Source organism: Macaca fascicularis, chromosome 9, assembly GCF_037993035.2.
Source record: "Macaca fascicularis isolate 582-1 chromosome 9, T2T-MFA8v1.1".
Taxonomy (NCBI): domain Eukaryota; kingdom Metazoa; phylum Chordata; class Mammalia; order Primates; family Cercopithecidae; genus Macaca; species Macaca fascicularis.
This window is the reverse complement of record NC_088383.1, coordinates 32,821,139-32,842,900: the sequence shown is the minus strand read 5'-3', so window position 1 is coordinate 32,842,900 and position 21,762 is coordinate 32,821,139. Positions and strand designations below refer to the sequence as shown.

The 21,762-nt window shown below is 42.9% G+C and overlaps 1 pseudogene; it reads left to right on the top strand.

Annotated features, from left to right (window-relative positions):
• Positions 1-11,759: 11,759 nt before the first annotated feature.
• LOC123566925 (small ribosomal subunit protein eS4, X isoform-like) lies at positions 11,760-12,569 on the top strand (annotated as a pseudogene).
• The last annotated feature ends 9,193 nt before the right edge of the window (positions 12,570-21,762 follow it).

The following is a 21,762-nucleotide window of genomic DNA, read 5'->3' as shown; positions in this document are numbered from 1 at the left end:
AAGCAAGTTATACCATGTGTGATTGCGCCTGCGTAAGTGCGTGTGTAATTTTTATTGAGGGCATCACATTAACTGGTGCTCACTGCTTCAGTTCAGGGAACTTCAGGCATGTATGGCAGAGCACAAGAGAGATGTTTCTGGATGAAATGGGCTTTCTGATCTTCCTCTTAAGTATGTAATGATTTCACTGATAGGTCAGGTCAGATTTAGCCCATCTCATAACTGGTTATAGAAAATCAAGAGAGGCTGAGCGCGGTGGCTCACGCCTGTAATCCTAGCACTTTGGGAGGCCGAGGGGGGTGGATCACAAATTCAGGAGTTTGAGACCAGCCTGGCCAACATAGTGAAACCCTGTTTCTACTAAAAATACAAAAATTAGCCGGGCATGGTGGTGCATGCCTATAGTCCCAGCTACTCGGGAAGCTGAGGCAGGAGAAACACTTGAACCTGAGAGGTTGTGTGGGGAGGTTGTGGTGAGCTGGAATTGCACCACTGCACTCCAGCCTGGGCAACAGAGCAAGACTCCATCTCAAAAAAAATAAATAAATAAAAAATCAGGAGAAAGCCCTAAAAAAGGTTCAGGAAAGAGTAAGGAGAATTGCTGAATTCTCTTACCAGACTCTGACCTGGCGTCAGGTAAGTTCTGAAAGTTCTCCCAAGCCCCAAACCCCCGCAGTCTCCCCAGCCACTGCCATATGCCATTGGCTTGTCAACAGTTGCAGCCTCTTCTCAGTCACATGTTTTTGTTTGTTTTTGCTTTTTCACTTTTGCTAACATTTAAAACCTTTTAAAATAAAAATTTCCAAACACAAACAGAAGTAGAAAGAATGGTACAATGAACTCCCATGTACCCATCACTCAGCATCAAGAATTATCAGTGAGGTTCCATCTGTACCACCATCCACTCCAACAATCATTCTGAAGCAAATCCCAGATATCATATATATACACCTAAAAGCAAGGATTCCTTTTTAACATGAACACAATACACAATACCACTAACACCTAAAAAGTTAACAATAATCTCTTAATATCAAATATTTAGTGAAAGTTCAGCTTTCTCCAATTGTCTTATAAATGTTTTTGTAATAGCCTCGTTTCATATGCTGATAGTGTGTTAGAATATTTTGTTTCTATCTTTTAAAATCCATCAATAAGCAGGGTGTGATGCATGCCTGCAGTCACAGCTACTTGGAAGGCTGAGGTGGGAGGATTGCTTGAGCCCAGAAGTTTGAGGCTGCAGTGACCTATGATTACACCTGTGAATAGTCACTGCACTCCAGCCTGGGCAAAATAGCAAGACCCCCATCTCTTAAAAACGAAAAACTGAGCAATAAGTGTGCATATATTTACTATATGGTCAGCCTTGTTTTAAGCACAGTAAGGAGCTAAGTGCCCATGCTGGGGAGTGGTGAAAAATGGGATCAAATAGACAGGATAGGGCTAGACTACAGAGGAAATTTAAAAACAGCAGAGGGGTTTCAACTTGATTTGGCAGAGAAGAGAACCTCTGAAGATTTTTGAGCTTAGTGTGACAAGAGCAACTTCAGCTTCTGCGGTGAATGACAGATTACAGTGACAATTCCCTTCACCTCTCACAATGCCTGACTTCCTGAAGAGTTCAAAGAGCAAGGAAGGTAATGAGCATTCTACACAAACCCCAGTTGTGACGATGGGAGTATAAAGATAGAAACTTGTCTTTATAGTCAAATGTTTTAGTATAGATATTCTGCAAAGCAAGGGAGATATATATATATATATGTGTGTGTATATATATATATATGCGCACATAAAACTATAAATTGAAATGAAATATAAATTATATTTCAACAATAAGATATTTTAATGAAAAGTTTAAAAATAGTAAAATAACCATGTGCATAGTATTAATATAAACAAAGAGCATTCTTTTTTTTGAGATGAGTCTTGCTCTGTGGCCCAGGCTGGAGTGCAGTGGTGCGATCACCTCTCACTGCAGCCTCAACCTCCTGGGCTCAAGGGATCCTCCCACCTCAGCCTCCTGAGTAGCTGGGACTACAGGTGTGTGACACCACGCCTGGCTAATTTTTTGTATTTTTTGTAGAGACGAGGTTTCGTCATGTTGTCCAGGCTGGTCTCGAACTCCTGGGCTCAAGTGATCCTCCCACTCTGGCCTCCTAAGCTGCTGGGATTACAAGTGTGAGCCATTGTGCCTGGCCTCAAGAGCATTCTCAATGGTCAGGAGAGACAACATGAAAGAAAATAGCTTTGAAGACTTAGAAAGTGAGTGTTTTTCTGACATCTTCTAAATACGCATCTTGAGTTTTTTAACTGTATAAGTCCTAACCAATAGCGTAAGAGCTGCGTATACAGATGAATACCATATAAAGGCAATCTAAGTCTAGTTATTTTTAACTCAGTGGATTATTAAATAAACCTAAGACCTCATTAGAGGTCAAGTTTTTGCAAAGATATAAAAATCAAACTAGAGTTGGCAGGGACATATGTGGTAGAATTTCGAAACACTTTGTAATCCATGAGTCAGTGCCTCTGGAATGCGGGAGAAGAAAGAATGGCAGTAATCAATCCAAGAGGACCCAAAGGCATGCACTCTGTAGGCTGTTCCAAGCCTATTTTAGCAAGTGCACATGTCTCCAAAATAAAAGGTACTCTCCAAGTGGCGAGATGGTATCTGGATCATACAGGGTTTTGTGGGGTTTTTTTAAAAGTCATTTAAAATTATTGAAATTCAACTAGACCCTCCAAAATCTTCAGAAGAAAAGAACAAATTTCAAATTTTAGAAAGCAGTTTAAGAAAAAGACATAATGGGACTGAGGTTTATCATTATGCATATTATCATGATCAATCTTTAGTATTATTAAATGAAACTGATGGATGTTTCATAAAAACACATGGATTCTGGGCAGCTTTCCCTGCTGAAAAGTTGAGAGGAGGACCCCGGGGTGGACAGCTGGGCTCACAGCCGAGCAGGGTAGGGATGGATGAGGATGTGCTGACCACCCCGAAGATCCTCATCATTGGCAAGAGTCGGGTGGGCAAGTCCAGCCTTCTCTTGAGTTTCACAGATAATACTTTTGATCCAGAACAATAGCATGATGTGACTGCAAACAGTATGATGAGAATGTATGTCAGGTGAAACATAGGATCACTGTCATAGAAGTTGCCTAAAATTCCAGTTGTCTGGAAAGTGATGTAAACTGGACTGCCTGCCACAAAAATATACTAAGTAAAATAAATTCTATAATATGTCAAATGTGCCAAGAGAAGATAACAGTAAACATACGTCTCTTTCCCGCTATCTAAACTAGTAATTCAATGGTGTCTTCTGTATTTGCTTCTTCCAGGCAATCCAGGAATCATGTCAGCCTGGCTATTCACAGATGAAGGGGTAAAGAAACTGCTGTGTAGATATACAATGGAATACACTTCAGCCTTAAAGCTTCTGGAAACCCTGTCATCCGCAGCCCCTTGTAGAACCCTGTCCATCCACAGATGAAGGGATCAGGAAACTCTAGTATCTATACTGAAGGGAATAGCCTTCAGCCACCAAAATAATAAAATTATGTCGCTTGGAGCAACACAGATGAACCTGTCCATCCACAAATGAAGAGATCCAAAAACTCTAGTACGTACACAAGGCAAAACCCTTCAGCCACCAAAATCATGACGTATGTCACTTGGAGCAACACAGTTGAACCGCCAAGGATACCTCGTTCTTCACAGGCGGATGAAGGCCGTGGCCGCCGCTCCCACCTGTGTTGTGCCCTGACACCCCCACTGCTTCTCCATTTATACATCTTAATAGGGTTGCTGACCCAGCAGTAGCTGAACAGCTGGCATGGACCTCATGCTAAGCCGGTGCTTCATATGTATCTAATCTGAAAAATGCTGAGCTAGTTACCTTCTTAACACCATGGAACTTTTACTTAAAAGTTTGTTTTTTAATCCCAGAGAGCTCCAAGCAAGTTTTAGGGGGCTCCCCAAAGCCAGTGAAGACTTTAACTAAAAGTAGAATTTCAGAGTACTATAATTTGATTAGAAACCAAACCCCAAAATTAAACATGAAGATCAATGTCTGTACTGAACTGACCCATCTGGTGGATACAGGGTTTGTGTTATTGACTAGAATGTTACCGAAAATTCACAATTTCTGGTATCTGTCATGTTCAGAAAATTGGGTTAAGTACCAAATACAGCAGAGCACACCCAACCTGGAGGCAAGGACCCCATCAAGCAGTCAGGCACTGCTTTTGTTAGGGTTCTGGGCACAAATCTTCCTCATCCCTCCCACCTTCTCCTGGCCTCCCTGTAAACCCGAACCACCAGGTACCTCAATTTTCTTCAAGGCCAAGGTGTTCTTAAGGCTGGTAAATTGGTCGAGGAAATGGGTGAGCCACTGCTTGCTCTGCACACTGTCCTCAGGGTCCTTGGTCTTCAGGTAGTACAGCAGCCGCATGGCTTTGGCCCGCAGGAGTAAGTGGCCCATTCCTAGGCTGCCCCCCAAGATGCGTCCTCCAAAGAAGCCGGTCAGGTAGAGGGATGCCTGCCCTGGTTGCAGATGGGGAAGGAGATGCTGCTCAGGTCGAGCGTTTGGTCCACCTGGCGGGCGTGCAGGAGCGGGTTGCGGGGCACGCAGAGTGTCCTGTACCTCATGCACACCTTCTGGTACTGGATCTGTCTTCCGTTTCCCCGCACCACACGCAAATCCTGCACCGCGCCATCCAGTTTGCTGACTTCTGCAAAGGTGGCCGGGTTCAGCAATGAGTCGCTTTAGGAGACCGCAGAAGCGAGGCGAAATTGGCCTCGGTGCTCATCCTGGAAGCCGGGAAGAGGTAGGAGTCGTTGTTGGTGAAATGGTCCTGCAGGAAGCACCCAGGCCTTGGCAGGTGAAAAAGCAGCCGCGGGCCAGAGCTCTACCCACCCAACCGTTTCCTGGAGAAATTCTAGGGGAGTCTATTTCAGCTGGGCCGGGAGCTGCCGGCGGAGGCGGCGTCTGGAGCACGGGGTCGGCCCCAGTCGCCCAACGAATCTGGAATGTGTTTGTGGCCTGCCTGGCCTCTCAGGGGTTCGGCAAATACAAGGATCACTCCTTCAAGGCCATCAAATGCGTGCGTATCCTACGGGACTCGCAATTTATTGGGAGAATTTGCGGGTTTCTCCTACACACACAAATGGCACAGAAATTCCCTTGTCCTGAGAAACAGGTTTTACCTTTCCTGGTGTTCACCCTGTAGCAGTTTCAGGTAAGGCTTTTGTGAACCTGATTCTCTTGACTTAGTTATTGTTTTTATTCCCTGTCCACAAATGTAACATGAGCATACATTCTCCTAGTAAAAACAAGTAAACACATAGAATGAAAAGTGGGGAAAAAAATCAAAACCTTTCTATTCCATTCCTCTTAAAGGAAGTGTTAAAAAGTGGGTCTACATCCTTACAAACCCTTTCTATGCATATACTTGCATATCAAAGATATAGCAAATATACCTTTTTCATAAATATTGTTGCGCTATTTGTGTTATGCAGATTACATTTTTCATCTACAGTGGCAAAGGGTTTGAACATGTCAGTGCATATAGATTTATTTATTTATTTATTTTTGAGGCAGATTCTTGCTCTGTAGCCCAGGCTGGAGTGCAGTGGTGTGATCTTGGCTCACTGCAACCTCTGCGTCCCCAGTTCAAGTGATTCTCCTGCCTCAGCTTCCCAAGTAGCTGGGATTACAGGCGTGAGCCACCACGCCTGGCTAATTTTTGTATTTTTAGTAGAGATAGGGGTTTCACCATGTTGGCCAGGCTGGTCTCGAACTTCTGACCTCAAGTGATCCACCTGCCTCAGCTTCCCAAAGTGCTGGGATTACAGGTGTGAGCCACAGCACGCCTGGCCTTTTCTTATTTTTTTTGAATTGCTCTATACTTTTCTAATGTATGGATTAAGCATAATTCAGCCAGAATTTTGTTGATGGACGCATGGATTGTTTAGACATTTGCTTTTATAAACAGCATTCAGTGAGTGAATGTCTTTTATTTAACCTATACTCAGGAACCATATCTGTGAGATAGTTTTTTAGAGTGGATTCACTAGGCCAAAGGACAGGTCATTTTAAATTTTTAGAACGATTGGGAAATTAAAATCCAAAGAAGTTGTATTAATTTGTACCCTCATAAGCGATATATAAATCTACCATACCCTATCCCACAATATCAGCAAAGCATTTGATTCATGCCATTGGTATCTTACTTTGGTTTAATTTTGAATTTATTGCTTAGTATTCTTATCTTTTCTTTCCTTTTTGAGTGAACTATCATATCTTTTGTGTGCGTAATCCATTCAATAATTTTCCTGTTGGATTGTTGGGATTTTCTTCTTGGTTTATAGGAACCATTCATATGTTAAAGAAATGACCACTTTTCTTGTGATCAGAGTTACAAGCGTCCTCCCCACCCACCTGCATTTTGCTCATTGCCATGGCTTATTTTTGTAGCTCATTAACGAATACTTTTCTTTCCTGAGTTCCAAATTTTTGTCATAGTGAATTTTTTTGTGTGTGTGTGATTAAAAAAAAACCCACATGGATTCTGATCATGAAAAATGCAGAAAATAGCGTAAGGACTATTTCCAAAGACTTTGTCTTGTTTTTGGTTATTCGCCAGATGGATGCACGAGACTCAGTGACAGGGCTTGAAGATTCATTGCAGCAAAGCATACTGAGCAAAAATGGCAGGGAATGTGCAAACAGAGGAGTCCAGGGAGGGTCCTGGGAGGCCCAGCATAGGCCTCTGATTTCCTTCCTCATTCACAGCCACACAGGAGCACTTTCTCTCCGGTAGAGCTATCTGGTATATACGAGTCTCAGAATCTGAGGGCTTTGTAGCAGGTGGGTCACAAAGGTACCTCCTGCTATACAACCAGTCATGACAACCAACACTCAAGATCCCAGTAAAAAAACCCAAGTGTCTTGATATTTGTGCAAAGAGCCCAACAAACCAGTACAGTGTGGCCCATTGCTCCAAGTATATGTAGCAAAACCATCAATCATAGCCAGGTGCATTGGCTCTCGCCTGTAATTCTAAAACTTTTCGAGGGCCGGGCGCGGTGGCTCAAGCCTGTAATCCCAGCACTTTGGGAGGCTGAGACGGGCGGATCACGAGGTCAGAAGATCGAGACCATCCTGGCTAACACAGTGAAACCCCCGTCTCTACTAAAAATACAAAAACTTAGCCGGGCAAGGTGGCAGGCGCCTGTAGTCCCAGCTACTCGGGAGGCTGAGGCAGGAGAATGGCGTGAACCCGGGAGGCGGAGCTTGCAGTGAGCTGAGATCCGGCCAATGCACTCCAGCCTGGGTGACAGAGTGAGACTCTGTCTCAAAAAAAAAAAAAAAAAAAAAAAAACGTTTTGAGATTGAGACAGGAGGATTTCTTGAGTCCAGGAGTTTGAGACCAGCCTGGGCACCATAGCGAGACCCTGTCTCTCTGAAAATGAAATTAAAAATTAGCTGGGCATGATGTTGCATGCGTGTAGTCCTAGCTACTCAGGAGGCTGAGGTGGGACAATTACTTGAGCCCAGGAGATCAAGGCTGCAGTGAGCTATGATCATACCACTGCACTCCAGCCTGGGTGATAGAGTGAGACTCTGTCCCAAAAAGAAACAAAAACTATCCATCACTACCGTAAAGAACATTTCAGGAGCCATATTCCCAGTTGCTGGCCAAGAGTCAATCAAGTCAATCATGGTGTCTTTGGAGACATGTAAGGACTAAGCATACAGACCTGTTGTGGTATTAGTTTGGTGCAAAAGCAATTGCAGTCTTTGTCATTACTTTCAATAACTCTTTATCAGGGATATTCTGGAATGAACCAAAGGCAGCAAGCTTGCAAGATGGTATTACTCTGGAGAGTGTGCCCAGTATGCCCTACCACCCTGCCTTTCCCCATGTTTCTCCCTATGCCTACTTCCTCTCCTGTCCTTGTTTCCAGGTCCCATATACCCTTCAAGCTCCCAAAACTTTGGGACAAACTCCCAAGACTGTCAGGCCCAGCTGGTAGCCATCACTTGTACAGTCAGGACTGGCTGTGCAATTTGTAGGATCTGGTACAAAATGAAAATACCCAGTTCCTTGTTAAAAAATTATTAACGAACTTCAGGATAGTGACAATAACGCATTAAACTGGCCGGGCGCGGTGGCTCACGCCTGTAATCCCAGCACTTTGGGAGGCCGAGGCGGGCGGATCACAAGGTCAGGAGATCGAGACCACAGTGAAACCCCGTCTCTACTAAAAATACAAAAAAATTAGCCGGGCGCGGTGGCGGGCGCCTGTAGTCCCAGCTACTCAGGAGGCTGAGGCAGGAGAATGGCGGGAACCTGGGAGGCGGAGCTTGCAGTGAGCCGAGATCGCGCCACTGCACTCCAGCCTGGGCAACAGCGTGAGACTCCGTCTCAAAAAAAACAAACAAACAAAAAAACAAACAAAAAAAACGCATTAAACTAAGAGTAAGCCCCTCCCTGGTGCAGGTCACAGCTACACAGGTTGCAAAAACCTGAAACCAGCCCCCGTTTTTTTCTTTCATATTCTGTCACCGAGGCTGTAGTGCAGTGACTCCATCACTGCTCACTGCAATCTCGACCTCCCAGGCTCCAGCAATCCTTGGGACTTGGAGAAGCTGGAATACCACCACACCTGGCTAATTTTTGTATTTTTTGTAGAGACGGGGTCTCACTATGTTACCCAGGCTGGTCTCCAACTCCTAGGCTCAAGCAATCCTCCTGCCTTGGCCTCCCTAAGTGCTGGGATTACAGGTGTGAGCCACTGCGCCTGGCCTTGTGGTGGGTTTTCACTGGCGTATATGAGACAGCTACAGGGAAGTGGAAAGTACCCCACTCACCTTCAACTCAGATCACTCCTAGGTCTACTCCATTGACAAGGTGACCTTGGAAAGTCACTTTGCCTCCAGACTCCATTTCCTCCTCAATAAAACAGGAATGATAATGATAGCGTGTTTATGGGGCAATTGTGAATGTTGAAAGAGATATGTACATGAAAGCGCTTTGTAAAGTAAAGCACTATGCAAATATTAGCCTTCTCTCTGGGACTATGTCCATCTAGATAACAAACACTGGTCTATTATTTTCTCTCCCTTGGACAGTGCTGGAGGCACACTAGCGATACTTTTCTTTGTTGCTATGAGTTTCGTTCCTTACCCAGGCTGGATGGAGTACAGTAGAGCGATCTAGGCTTGCTGCAAACTCCACCTCCCGGATTCAAGCAATTCTCATACCTCAGTCTACTGAATAGCTGGAATTACAGGTGCCTGCCATCATGCCCAGCTAATTTTTGTATTTTTAGTAGAGATGGGGTTTCACCTTGTTGCCCAGGCTGGTCTTGAACTCCTGAGGTCAGGTGATCCACCCACCTCAGCCTCCCAAAGTGCTGGGATTATAGGCATGAGCCGCCGCGCCCAGCCAATACTTTTCTTTTTCACCCTTTCTCCCCACACATGAATGCTTTTGTTATTATAGTAGGACAACATAACCTCATATTATGTTTCCCCAATTACAAATGTAGTTATATTTACAGTTGTTACTATGGGGAAGACTCATTTGTGTCAGTCAGGTTGAGTAACTTCTATGGATGGCTAATCTTATGCACTTTATGTTTTATTTCAATTCAACTTTGGAGAATCTCATTTTCAAAACTTGTCCCTAAATTGTCACTTTGTCACACCATGTAATACTGCAGTCACCTCTCTACAGAATACATTTTGTGCTTGTTAATCTCTCACCTTCCTAACTACTGCTATGTGCACATAAAGATCTTGAAAAATATTTGCTAAATAAATGAATTGGCAAATTAATAAAGAAAGAAAGAAAGAGAAGGTCATAATCTGGATATACAAAAAGATTAAATGATGAAACTGGTTTATGATCACCAAACATGATTTCTTTAATGTCAGAAATAGTAGTTCTCCTAGCTGCTACCTAAAGACTTCAAACACACAGAAATGCATCCCAGATCATTGCAGCATGGGAACCAGAGAAGACGAGGTCCTGGTGGGGCAGCCATGGAATAGGGTGGGGCTAGGTGAGCCACTGATTGGCCCACATGCATCACTATTCCCTGAATGGGAATAGTGCTCCAGCCTTGGGGTTCCAGGTCTGTTCCAATATATTCAAAGGGGTCATCCCCAGACCAGATTAGGGGCTCAAGGGCACTCCAGGGAGGGTCAGCCCAGAAGTCTGTGGTCCTTCCACTTCCTGACTGAGTTTCCTCTTTACAGAGCCCTCTTTCTTCTTCCTTCCACTACATGACCAACACACAATCAGGGCCACTGCTGATCCCCCCTAGACCAATTTCAATCCATGAGTCATCTCTAGGACTGACCCCATTCCCATGCAACACTCAGGAGTTGAGCTGATCCTCTTAGAAGTACAGTCCTTGATATATAGTCCTTGATTCTGAAAGCCTAGTCTAGCTCCTAGAGGTGGCTTAAAGGAATGAAACAAACATTTTTCATTTCCAAACTTCTATTTCCTATATATATTTGGGCCAGGTGTATAAGAGAGACTCACTAAATGTGTGTTAACAAGCTGAATAGAGTTTCCACTCTGATTGACTCAGAAATGAAGAGCTCACAAGTTCAGAATGTGTCTGTGACCCCCAGATAAGTCACTTGGCCTGCACAGCTGGAGACTACCCAAGAAATTCCAATAAAACAAATTGCTTGCCCTAAAAATGGAAGTGTTCCATTTTTAATGTTGTAAAAGAAACAAGTAAATGCTTCAGAGCATACAGCCTTTAGGATGGCTAAGGAACCCAACATTATGATGACATTAAAGCTTTAAATGAGAACTGAGACTCCTCTGAAAAGTCTTTGAGTGAAAATTTTTATTGCTGGTGTTCCTGGGATCCTTAGATAACAGAGTTAAAATAATTTAAGTGTGGTTATGGCAACCCTGATGGCTTTCATGATTTTGTAGATTGCTATGATATGGGTATGGTTTGAGTTTATTTTCCCAAAAAACTGATGTTGAAATTTGATCTCCAAAGTGGCAGCACTGGGAGGTGGGGCTAGTGGGAGGTGTTTGGGCCATGGGGGTGGATCCCTCATGAATGACTTGTGCTGTTCTCGCAGTAGTGAGTGAGTTCTTGGATTAGTCTTGGATTAGGTCTCTTGGGAATGGATTAGTTCACAGAAGGGCAGGTTGTTATAAAGCCGGGACATCCCTTAGGTTTTGCCTTTCTTTACACATGTCCACTTCACCTTTGACCTTTCCACCATGTTTTTTTTTTTTTTTCTTTTGAAAAAGAGTCTTGCTGTGTCATCAGGCTGGAGTGCAGTGGCACGATCTCGGCTTACTGCCACCTCTGCCTCCTGGGCTCAAACGATTTTCCTGCCTAGGCCTCCTGAGTAGCTGGGACTACAGGCATACGCCACCATGCCCAGCTAATTTTTTGTATATTTTTAGTAGAGATGGGGTTTCATCATGTTGGCCAGGGTGGTCTCGAACTCCTGACCTCAAATGATCTGCTCACCTTGGCCTCCCAGAGCACTGGGATTACAAGCTTGAGCCGTCACGCCCAGCCTCTCCATCATATTTTAACCTACCATGGGCCCCTCATCAGAAGCCAAGCAGATGCTGGAGCCGTTCTTCTCATACTTCCTAGCTTGCAGAACCAACTAAATAAACCTCTTTTCTTTATAAATTACCCAGGTTTAGTTATTCTGTTATTGCAACAAGAAAGGGTTAAGACATAGGTGATCCTCTTTCCTTGCCTAACGCAGCCATGGCTCATAGTCCCAAGAAGCATCTGAAGCAGGTAGCAGCTCCAAAGCATTGGATGCTGGATACATTGTCCAGTGTGTTTGCTCCTCGTCCATCCAGTGGTCCCTACAAGTTGAGAGAGTGTCTCCCCCTCATCATTTTCCTAAGGAACAGACTTTAAGTATGCCCTGACAGGAGATGAAGTAAAGATTTGCATGCAGCCGTTCATTAAGATCGATGGCAAGGTCTGAAACAGATATAACCTACCCTGCTGGATTCATGGATGTCATCAGCATTGACAAGAAGGGAGAGAATTTCTGTCTGATCTATGACACCAAGAGTCACTTTGATATACATCTTATTACACCTGAGGTGGCCAAGTACAAGTTGTGCAAAGTGAGAAAAATCTTTGTGGGCACGAAAGGAATCCCTCATCTGATGACTCATGATGCTCACACTATCCGCTATTCTGATCCCCTCATCAAGGTGAATGACACCATTCAGATTGATTTGGAGACTGGCAAGATTACTGATTTCATCCAGTTTGATGCCGGTAAGCTGTGTATGGTGACTGGAGGTGCTAACCTGGGAAGAATTGGTGTGATCAGCAACAGAGAGAGGCACCCTGGATCGTTTGATGTGGTTCACGTGAAAGATGCCAATGGCAACAGGTTTACCGCTTGAATTTCCAACATTTTAGTTATTGGCAAGGGCAACAAACCATGAATTTCTCTTCCCTGAGGAAAGAGTATCCGCCTCACCATTGCTGAAGAGACAAAAGACTGGCGGCCAAACAGAGCAGTGGGTGAAATGGTCCCTGGGTGACATGTTAGATCTTTGTACATAATTAAAAATAACGTGGCATGATTAATAGCCCAAAAAAAAAAAAAAAGACATAAGTGATCTTCAGCCTGACACCTAAGTCCTCCTGCATCTGTGTTCAGAATGCTTCAGTTATGTACTTGTTTAATTAAATAGAATAGTAAATCAAAATGTGTTATTTGTGGGGAACTTATATCTCCTGGGAGGAGTTTTGGTGAAATAAATGTTCAGCGGTTAGAGATTTTCCTTCTTGTGGCAGGGAATGGCTTTTCTCAGTTAGGCAATGATAAAACTTTCTACTATTAGGAAAGTAGAGTATAGTAACATCATGTATTTAAATGGAAAAATCAGTATAAGCTTTTGGCTTTAAAACATATTTTCTAGCTCTATCACTCTTGAATTTGGTCCCATGGCAACAGCAGCACATTTATGTATAACAGCTTCAGTGATTGTTAAACTCCTATCTTCCCTGTTGTTGTATGTGACCACTAGGGACAGTAATTCTTCCTGTCTTTTGTATAGTCTCTACAATTTCTGGGACTTTTTAACTGTGTTGTATTCAACATTTTTCTTATGCAGATGGATATAAGTATAAGTTGGTTTCTAATACTACTGTCTACCAAAAAGAGAAGGACTCCTAGAGAACAGCTGATTCCATGTCTTGCAGCAGGAAAAATCAGGATGGTTTTTAGAACTTCATGTCTTGCCAAAAAGCCAGAACGTCTTTAAGGATGCCAGAACAATGCTACAGGGCAAAGCAACTTACTTAAACGGTTTCCCATCATGAACAATAAACATTACTGTTAATAAACTTAGTTAGAACAAATCGAATCTATAAAAGGCCAAGGGTTTATGATACCTGAAAAAAGAACATCAGCCTAAATTATACAAAAGGTAACGTACTAGAAAAAGAATGATTATAAGGAAATACGTTTTATTTGTATTGATTTTAATAAATAAAAGAGGAAGCATGTGTGTTTTCTTTCTTTCTTTAAGTTTTTACCTATTAATCAAGTATGGATGTATAATTCTTCCTATCTGTATAAGAAAAATGTTGAATACAACACTGTTAAAAAGTCCTGGAAATTGTAGAGACTATACAAAAGACAGGAAGAATTACTGTCCCCAGTGGTCACACACAACAGCAGGGAAGATAGGAGTTTAACAATCACAGCAGCTGGTTACACATAAGATGCAAAACAATAGTTCAATAGAGATAAATGTGTCAAATGTCTTAAAGAGGAAAGCTAACTGTGCATCTCCTAGGTAATTAAACTTCTTGATAGTCCTACAGGTTATAGTGAAATACAACAAGAAATGAATAGGGTTTTAATATGAAAACAGACCAGGTGAATATATAATAGCAGAACGCGTTATCTAACACTAACCAACCAGGACTATAAAGAAAAAGTAAACGATTTGGATTTTTGCTTGTTTTGTGTTTTTTTGTTTGTTTGTTTTTTGAGATGGAGTCTCGCTCTGTAGCCCAGGCTGGAGTGCAGTGGCCGGATCTCAGCTCACTGCAAGCTCCGCCACTCCGGTTTACGCCATTCTCCTGCCTCAGCCTCCCGAGTAGCTGGGACTACAGGCGCCTGTCCCCTCGCCCGGCTAGTTTTTTGTATTTTTTAGTAGAGACGGGGTTTCACCATGTTAGCCAGGATGGTCTCGATCTCCTGACCTCGTGATCCACCCGTCTCGGCCTCCCAAAGTGCTGGGATTACAGGCGTGAGCCACCGCACCCGGCCTGTTTTGTGTTTCAGAGACAGGGTCTTACTATATCGCCCAGGCTGGAGTGCAGTGGGGTGATCCTAGCTCACTGCAGCCTCCAATTCCTGGGCTCAATTGGTTCTCCCACTTCAGCATCTCAAAGTGCTAGGATTGCAGCCATAAAAAGAATGAATGAGTTCTCGTCCTTTGCAGGGACATGGATGAAGCTGGAAACCATCATTCTTAGCAAACTAACACAGGAACAGAAAACCAAACACCACATGTTCTCACTCATAAGTGGGAGTTGAACAATGAGAACACATGGACACAGGAGGGGAACATCGGACACCGGGGCCTGTCGAGGGGTGGGGGAGAAGGGGAAGGAGAGCATTAGGACAAATACCTGATGCATGCGGGGCTTAAAACCTAGGAGACAGGGTGCCGCAAACCACCATGGCACATGTATACCTATGTAACAGACCTGCAACTTCTGCACATGTATCCCAGAACTTAAAAAAAAGAAAGAAAAGAAAAGAAAAGAAAAGAAAGAAAGAAAGAAAGAAAGAAAGAAAGAAAGAAAGAAAGAAAGAAAGAAAGAAAGAAAGAAAGAAAGAAAGAAAGAAAAAGTGCTGGGATTACAGACATGAGTCTCCATTCCCTGCTCAAAGTAAACTATTTTGAAGGAAGATAGCAAGTTGCAAAAACTAAAACACAGGCTAAAAATGATCTTGAAAAGTTTTACTGAGATGTTAAGTGGAGCTTTACTATAAACAAGAAGTTCAGCCCCATGACCAGGGATCAGATTTGACTCACCTAAGAAGCCCTCAAGTCCTGTGCTCTGGAGAATAATCTTTGATAAGCCACATCTTACAACCTTGGCTGTTCTATGGAGTATTTTTCTTTTGGATCTGGTAAGATTACTGCAATCCTGGGAATGTATCAAAAAAATTGTTACAAAAACTCAAGATGTTATTAAAATAAAAATAACTATAACCCAAAAAAGGTATAAAAATAACTACAAACATAATAAAGTTAGCTAGTTATTCTGATGTCTCAAAAATAATTTAAGTATAATAATACATTCTATTATCATTTGTATGTTTTATTTACATACACCATCTGAGGTGTTCGAAATGTCTTAGAAATCAACCATGCTAATAAATATATTTGTAATTACAGTTTAAAATTGTTTGGGGAAATTTAATTAATTAAATTTAATTCTTAAATGTTCAAGAAAATTTAGTTTTCAAATATTAGATATATGAGGTTTAATAATCTGAGCATTAAACAAAGTACAAATAGCTAGGAATATTCTTCTACACATCCCAAAGCCCCTGGTCATTAAAGAATGTACCCAACAGTTCAGAGGGATAATGATACGGTTGGGCTTTGTGTCCCCACCCAAATCTGATCTTGAGTTGTAATCCCCATTATCCTCACGTGTCAAGGGCAGGACCAGGTGAAGGTAATTGGATCGTGGGGGCGGTTTCCCACCTGCTGTTCTCGTGATAGTGAGTGAGTTCTCATGAGATCTGATGGTTTTATAAGTGTCTGGCAGTTCCCCTGCTTGCACTCACTCTGTCCTGCCACCCTGTGAGAAGGTGCTTGTTTCTCCTTTGCCTTCTACCACGATTGTAAGTTTCCTGAGGCCTCCCCAGCAATGCGGAACTGTGAGTCAATTAAGCCTCTTTCCTTTATTAAATTACCCAGTCTCAGGTATTTTTTCATAGTAGTGTGAGAATGGACTAATACAGTAAATTGGTACCAAGGTAGTGGGGCACTGCTATAAAAACACCCAAAAATGTGGAAGTGAATTTGGAACTAGGTAACAGGCAGAGGTTGAAACAGTTTGGAGGGTTCAGAGTAAGACAGGAAGATGTGGGAAATTTTAGAACTTCCTAGAGACTTGTTGAATGAATGGTTTTGACTAAAATGCTAATAGTGATATGGACAATGGAGTCCAGGCTAAGGCTGTCTCAGATGTAGATGAGGAACTTATTCTGGAGCAAAGGTGACTCTTGCTGTGCTTTAGCAAAGAGACTGATGGCATTTTGCCCCTGCCCTAGAGGTCTGTGGAACTTTGAACTTGACAGAGATGATCTATGGTATCTGGCAGAACAATTTTCTAAGCAGCAAAGTGTTCAAGATGTGACTTTGGTGCTCTTAAAAGCATTCGGTTTTCTGCATCTGCAACGAGATGGTTTGGAATTGGAACTTATGTTTAAAAGGGAAGCCAAGCATAACAGTTTGACAAATTTGCAGGCTGACAAAGCAATAGAAAAGAAAAACCCATTTTCTGAGGAGAAATTCAAGCCCACTGCAGAAATTTGCTTAAGTAATGAGGAGCCAAATGTTAATCTCCAAGACAATGGGGAAAATATTTCCAGGGCATGTCAGAGGTCTTCTTGGCAGCCCCTCTCATCACAGGCCCAGAAGCTTAGGAGGAAAAAATGGTTTCATGGGCGGGCCCAGGGCCCTGCTGCTTTGTGCAGTCTTGGGACTTGGTGGCCTGCATTCCAGCCATGACTAAAAGGGTCTAAGGTAAAGCTCAGGATGTTGCTTCAGAGGATGCAAGCCCCAAGCCTTGGTGGCTTACCTGTGGTGTTGGGCCTGTGGGTGTACAGAAGTCAAGAATTGAGGTTGGGAAACATCTGTCTAGATTTCAGAGGATATATGGAAATGCTTAGATATCTAGGCAGAAGTTTGCCACAAGGGCAGAGCCCTTATGGAGAACCTCTGCTAGTGCAGTGTGGAAGGGAAATATGGGGTCAGAGTCCCCACACAGAGTCCCTGCTGGGGCACTGCCTTGTGGAGCTGTGAGAAGAGGGCCACTGTCCTCCAGACGCCAGAATGGTAGATCCATCAACAGCTTGCACCATGCACCTGGAAAAGCCACACTCAACGCCAGTCTGTGAAAGCAGCTGGGAAGGGGGCTGTACCCTGCAAAGCCACAGGGTGGAGCTGCCCAAGACCATGGGAACCCACCCCTTGCATCAGCGTGACCTGGATGTGAGACATGGAGTCAAAGGAAATGATTTTGGAGCTTTAAGATTTGACTGCCCCACTGGATTTTGGACTTGCAAGGGCCCTGTAACCCCTTCATTTTTGCCAATTTCTCCCATTTGGAATGAGTGCATTTACCCAATGCTTGTACCCCCATTGTATCTAGGAAGTAACTAACTTGCTTTTAATTTTACAGGCTCATAGGTGGAAGGGAATTGCCTTGTCTCAGATGAGGCTTTGGACTTGGACTTGGACTTGGACTTGGTTTAATGCTGGAATGAATGAAGAATTTGGGGCACTGTTGGGAAGGTATGATTGGTTTTGAAATGTAAAAAGGATATGAGGTTTGGGAGAGGCCAGGGGTGGAATGATCTGGTTAGGTTCTGTGTCCCCACCCAAATCTCATCTTGAATTGTAATCTCCATAATCCCCATGTATCAAAGGTGGGACCAGGTGGAGGTAATTGAATTATGGGGGTGGTTTCCCCCATGCTGTTCTCATGATAGTGAGTGAATTCTCACAAGATCTGATGGTTTTATAAGTATTTGGCATTTCTCCTGCATGCACTCCCTGCTACCCTGTGAAGGAAGTGCCTGCTTCTCCTTTGCCTTCCACTATGATTGTAAGTTTCCTGAGACTTCCCCAGCAATGCAGAACTGTGAGTCAATTACACCTCTTTCCTTTATAAATCACCCAGTTTGGGGTATTTCTTCATAGCAGTATGACAACGGACTGATATAGGTAACATGTAGCAAGAATAACTGAGATTGATGTCAGTACCCAATGGGAAAAGTGGGAACAAAATGGGGAGGAGTGCACAGAAAGCTTCAGTTATACCAAGTTTACAACTTAAATGGGGCTTTTTGCTGAATAGGTGCCCATAACATTACATGCTAAACATTTTTTTATGTTAAAATATTTCAAAATAAAACAAATTTACAACTGTACTTGAACAAGGAGAAAATGTCCCTGATCAAAAATATGGTCTTAGTCCTAAATAAATGGCTAGGTTGGTTAAAATCACACTGAAAAACTTTTACATGTTGTAATCTTACCTCAAAGGCAGAATTTTACGAGTTGAAAACCATTTTAACTGGTCAAGTGAGATAAGTACATTGCAATTAGCCTTAATGTTTGATTTTGATGCCACTAACCATTAAATATATGTTCATCTATTTCAATTCTTAGATGTTCATGAAACTCTTAATTTTCCAGAAATTAAGTCACATTGCCTCTGTAGACTTTTGACTTGTGCTGTGCCCTCAAAAACTGTTTATATAAAACATTTACTATACTAACATATTGCGTAAGTTGGGTTAACCAAGCAAGTTACCAGTAGTAAACTATTTTTACGTTGACTTTGGGAAGCAATAGCTATAATGGAAAACAAAATTACAGCAGTAAATAAATAATCTTTTAGTGCATTATAGTGGATTCATATCACGAAGAGAAAAGAAATATGAAAACATATATAACTAGTGCTATTCTGTACCTTATACAGCTTTGCAGTGGCTAAAGCCACCATAATTTGGGCTGAGAATTGTCATCAGTCTAGGTCATGTACTGGGCCATCATCAACACTGGGAAGTTTGTTACTCAGAGCCACTTAGAACGCATTCTGGCAGATCACTTGAGGTCAGGAGTTCAAGACCACCTTGGCCAACATGGGAAAACTCCGTCTCTACTAAAAATACAAAAATTAGTTGGGTGTGACAGCATGTGCCTATAATCCCAGTTACTCAGGAGGCTGAGACAAGAGAATTGCTTGAACCTAGGAGTCAGAGGTTGCGGTGAGCCAAGGTTGTGTCACTGCCCTCCAGCCTGAGGGACAGAGTGAGACTCCATCTCAAAACAAAAACAAAACACGTTCTTCACAGTAGTCTGCAGAAGGAAGCTCTGTCTAAAGGCATTGGCAGGGCTCATGTCTGAATTGAGAGCTCAAAATCTCTGGAATTGACCAAGTTAAAAGAAAGATTACTTGTTTTCCACAGATGCTGTATTAGTCTGTTTTCACGCTGCTGATAAAGACATATCCGAGACTGGGCAATTTACAAAAGAAAGGGATTTAATAGACTCATAGTTCCACATTCCTGGGGAGGCCTCACAATCATGGTGGAAGGTGAAAGTCACATTTCACATGGTGGCAGACAAGAGAAGCGTGAGAGCCAAGCAAAAAGAGTTTCCTCTTATAAAACCATCAGATCCTGTGAGACTTATTCACTACCATGAACAGCCCCCATGACTCAATTATCTCCCGGTGGGTCCCTCCCAAAGCACAAGGGAATTATGGGAACTATAATTTGATACAAGATTTGGGTGAGGACACAGCCAAACCATATCAGATGCCAACTGAGATCTGGTGGCAGAGTGGAACCTCCAGGAATTCTGAGATGAAGGACCTGAGTGCCAAAGTGCCCATATATTTACTTATTTCGATTGTATTGATTCCAAGTAACTATACTTAATGCGTGTGTACTGACACCATGGGTCATCATTTGCATGATCAATTCTGTATTTGCTGATTCCATGCTTTCCGAAACTTCAGAAATTGATGTTTGCTATTTGAGTCCAGACTGGCTCTCAAAGATTTCTTTTTCTTTGTTTGTTTCTTTTCTTTTCTTTTCTTTTCTTTTTTTTTTTTTTTTTTGAGACAATGTCTTGCTCTTTCACCCCAGTTGGAGCACGGTGATGCAATCACAGCTCACTGCAGCCTCAAACTTCCGGGCTAAGGTGATCCTCCCACCTCAGTCTCCCAAAGTGCTCAGATTACAGGCATGAGCCACTGCGTCTAGCCCAAGATTTTATTACTTTTGTAACTTGCACACTTAACTCTCTGCTTGTATATGACCTTTGTTTGTTTGTTTTACTGCTAAACTCAACTCAAGACAATAGGGTTTGAGGACACCTCCCTTTATTGACATAGTCACTATTTGCTAAAAGTGGAAAGCAAGTAAGGAAGACAGCACAGCACTCACCACTGCAGCCAGGGGACCTCAGCCCTGCAAGGGTGCCGCAGTGGAGAGGGGCACTGCCTTATGCACTCCCGGGGTGAGGGCCCTGGATCCTGGCATTTGCTGGCTGTGTGACCTTCAGTTAGTAATTTTACTTCTCTGGACTGCAGTTTTCTCAGTGAAAATGAATTAACAATACCTTTCTTATTCAGGGCCAGGGTTAGGGCGAGGAGAGTGAAACCAGATCATGCAAGCACAGCCACATTCTTTCCTAAAATTTTGACGCTTTGTTCATCATGGATTTTCTTGGAGTTATTTAATTAATGTATTTACTTTTTTGAGACAGAGTCTTACTCTGTCGCCCAGGCTGGAGGGCAGTGGTGCGATCCCAGCTCACTGCAACCTGCCTCAGCCTCCCGAGTAGCTGGGATTACAGGCATCCACCATCATGCCTGGCTAATTTTTGTATCTTTAGTAGAGATGGGGTTTCACCATATTGGTTGGGCTGGTCTTGAACTCCTAACCTCAAGTGATTCCCCCCACCTTGGCCTCCCAAAGTGCTGGGATTACAGGCGTGAGCTACTGCACCCGGACTCTTGCCGTCATTTTAATTTTGCAAATATTGCATTAAAGTATTATTTATCTTGCTGAGTTTTGGGAGATTCCCCCTTAATTTTGTGTCTGAGGCAAGTGCCTCACCTCCCTCACCCTAGTCTGAGTTGTATCATCATCCAAGGCAATGTGTGGGAATCCTAGATTCTTCATTCTTAACCCCACCCCACGTCCAAACAATCTCCAAGTTTCATGGAATCTAGTCTCCCTCTCTTATTGCTTTCTTTTTCTCTATTCCCATTTGTTTCGTCTCTCATCACTCCCCCATGAGATGACTGCAAAAGCATTCTAACTAGTCTATTCTAACTAGTCCACCTGTCTTCCCTCCAATGCATTCTCCAAGTCACTGCCAGTGGGGCCTTTCTAAAGGGCAAACCTGATCCCATCACTCTCTGGCTTTAAAGCCTTCAAGATGTCCTCTAGCTTTCAGGATAACCTAAACTTATCCCCATGGTCTTTCATATCCTGGCCCTTGCCCAGTTCTGTGGTCTTGTTTCCTGCCATAACCCCCACTCCCACAAGCATGGTGGTATTTCATGCTGCCAGGCCTTTGTGCATACTTTTCCCTGTCCCTGGAATGCCCTTCCCCATTTCCTTATCTAGCTGACTTCTTATATTTCAAAGCTCATCTCAAGGATACTTCCTCTGGAAGGAATTGGCTGCCCAGATAATTGAACGTATATATCTGGTCTCTGTGTTCCCAAAGCACTTCATGTGTCCTCTATCATTGCTTCCATCATGTTAGACTGAATTCATTGATATACTTGCTGTATTAGATTATTAGTGCCTTAAAAGCAAGGATTATGACTTTTTATCTTTGTATTCCCATCTCCTAGCACAGCGCTAGTGAGACTCGATAAATGTTTGTTGAATGACTGACTGACTGAATTATATAAAAGGACATAAT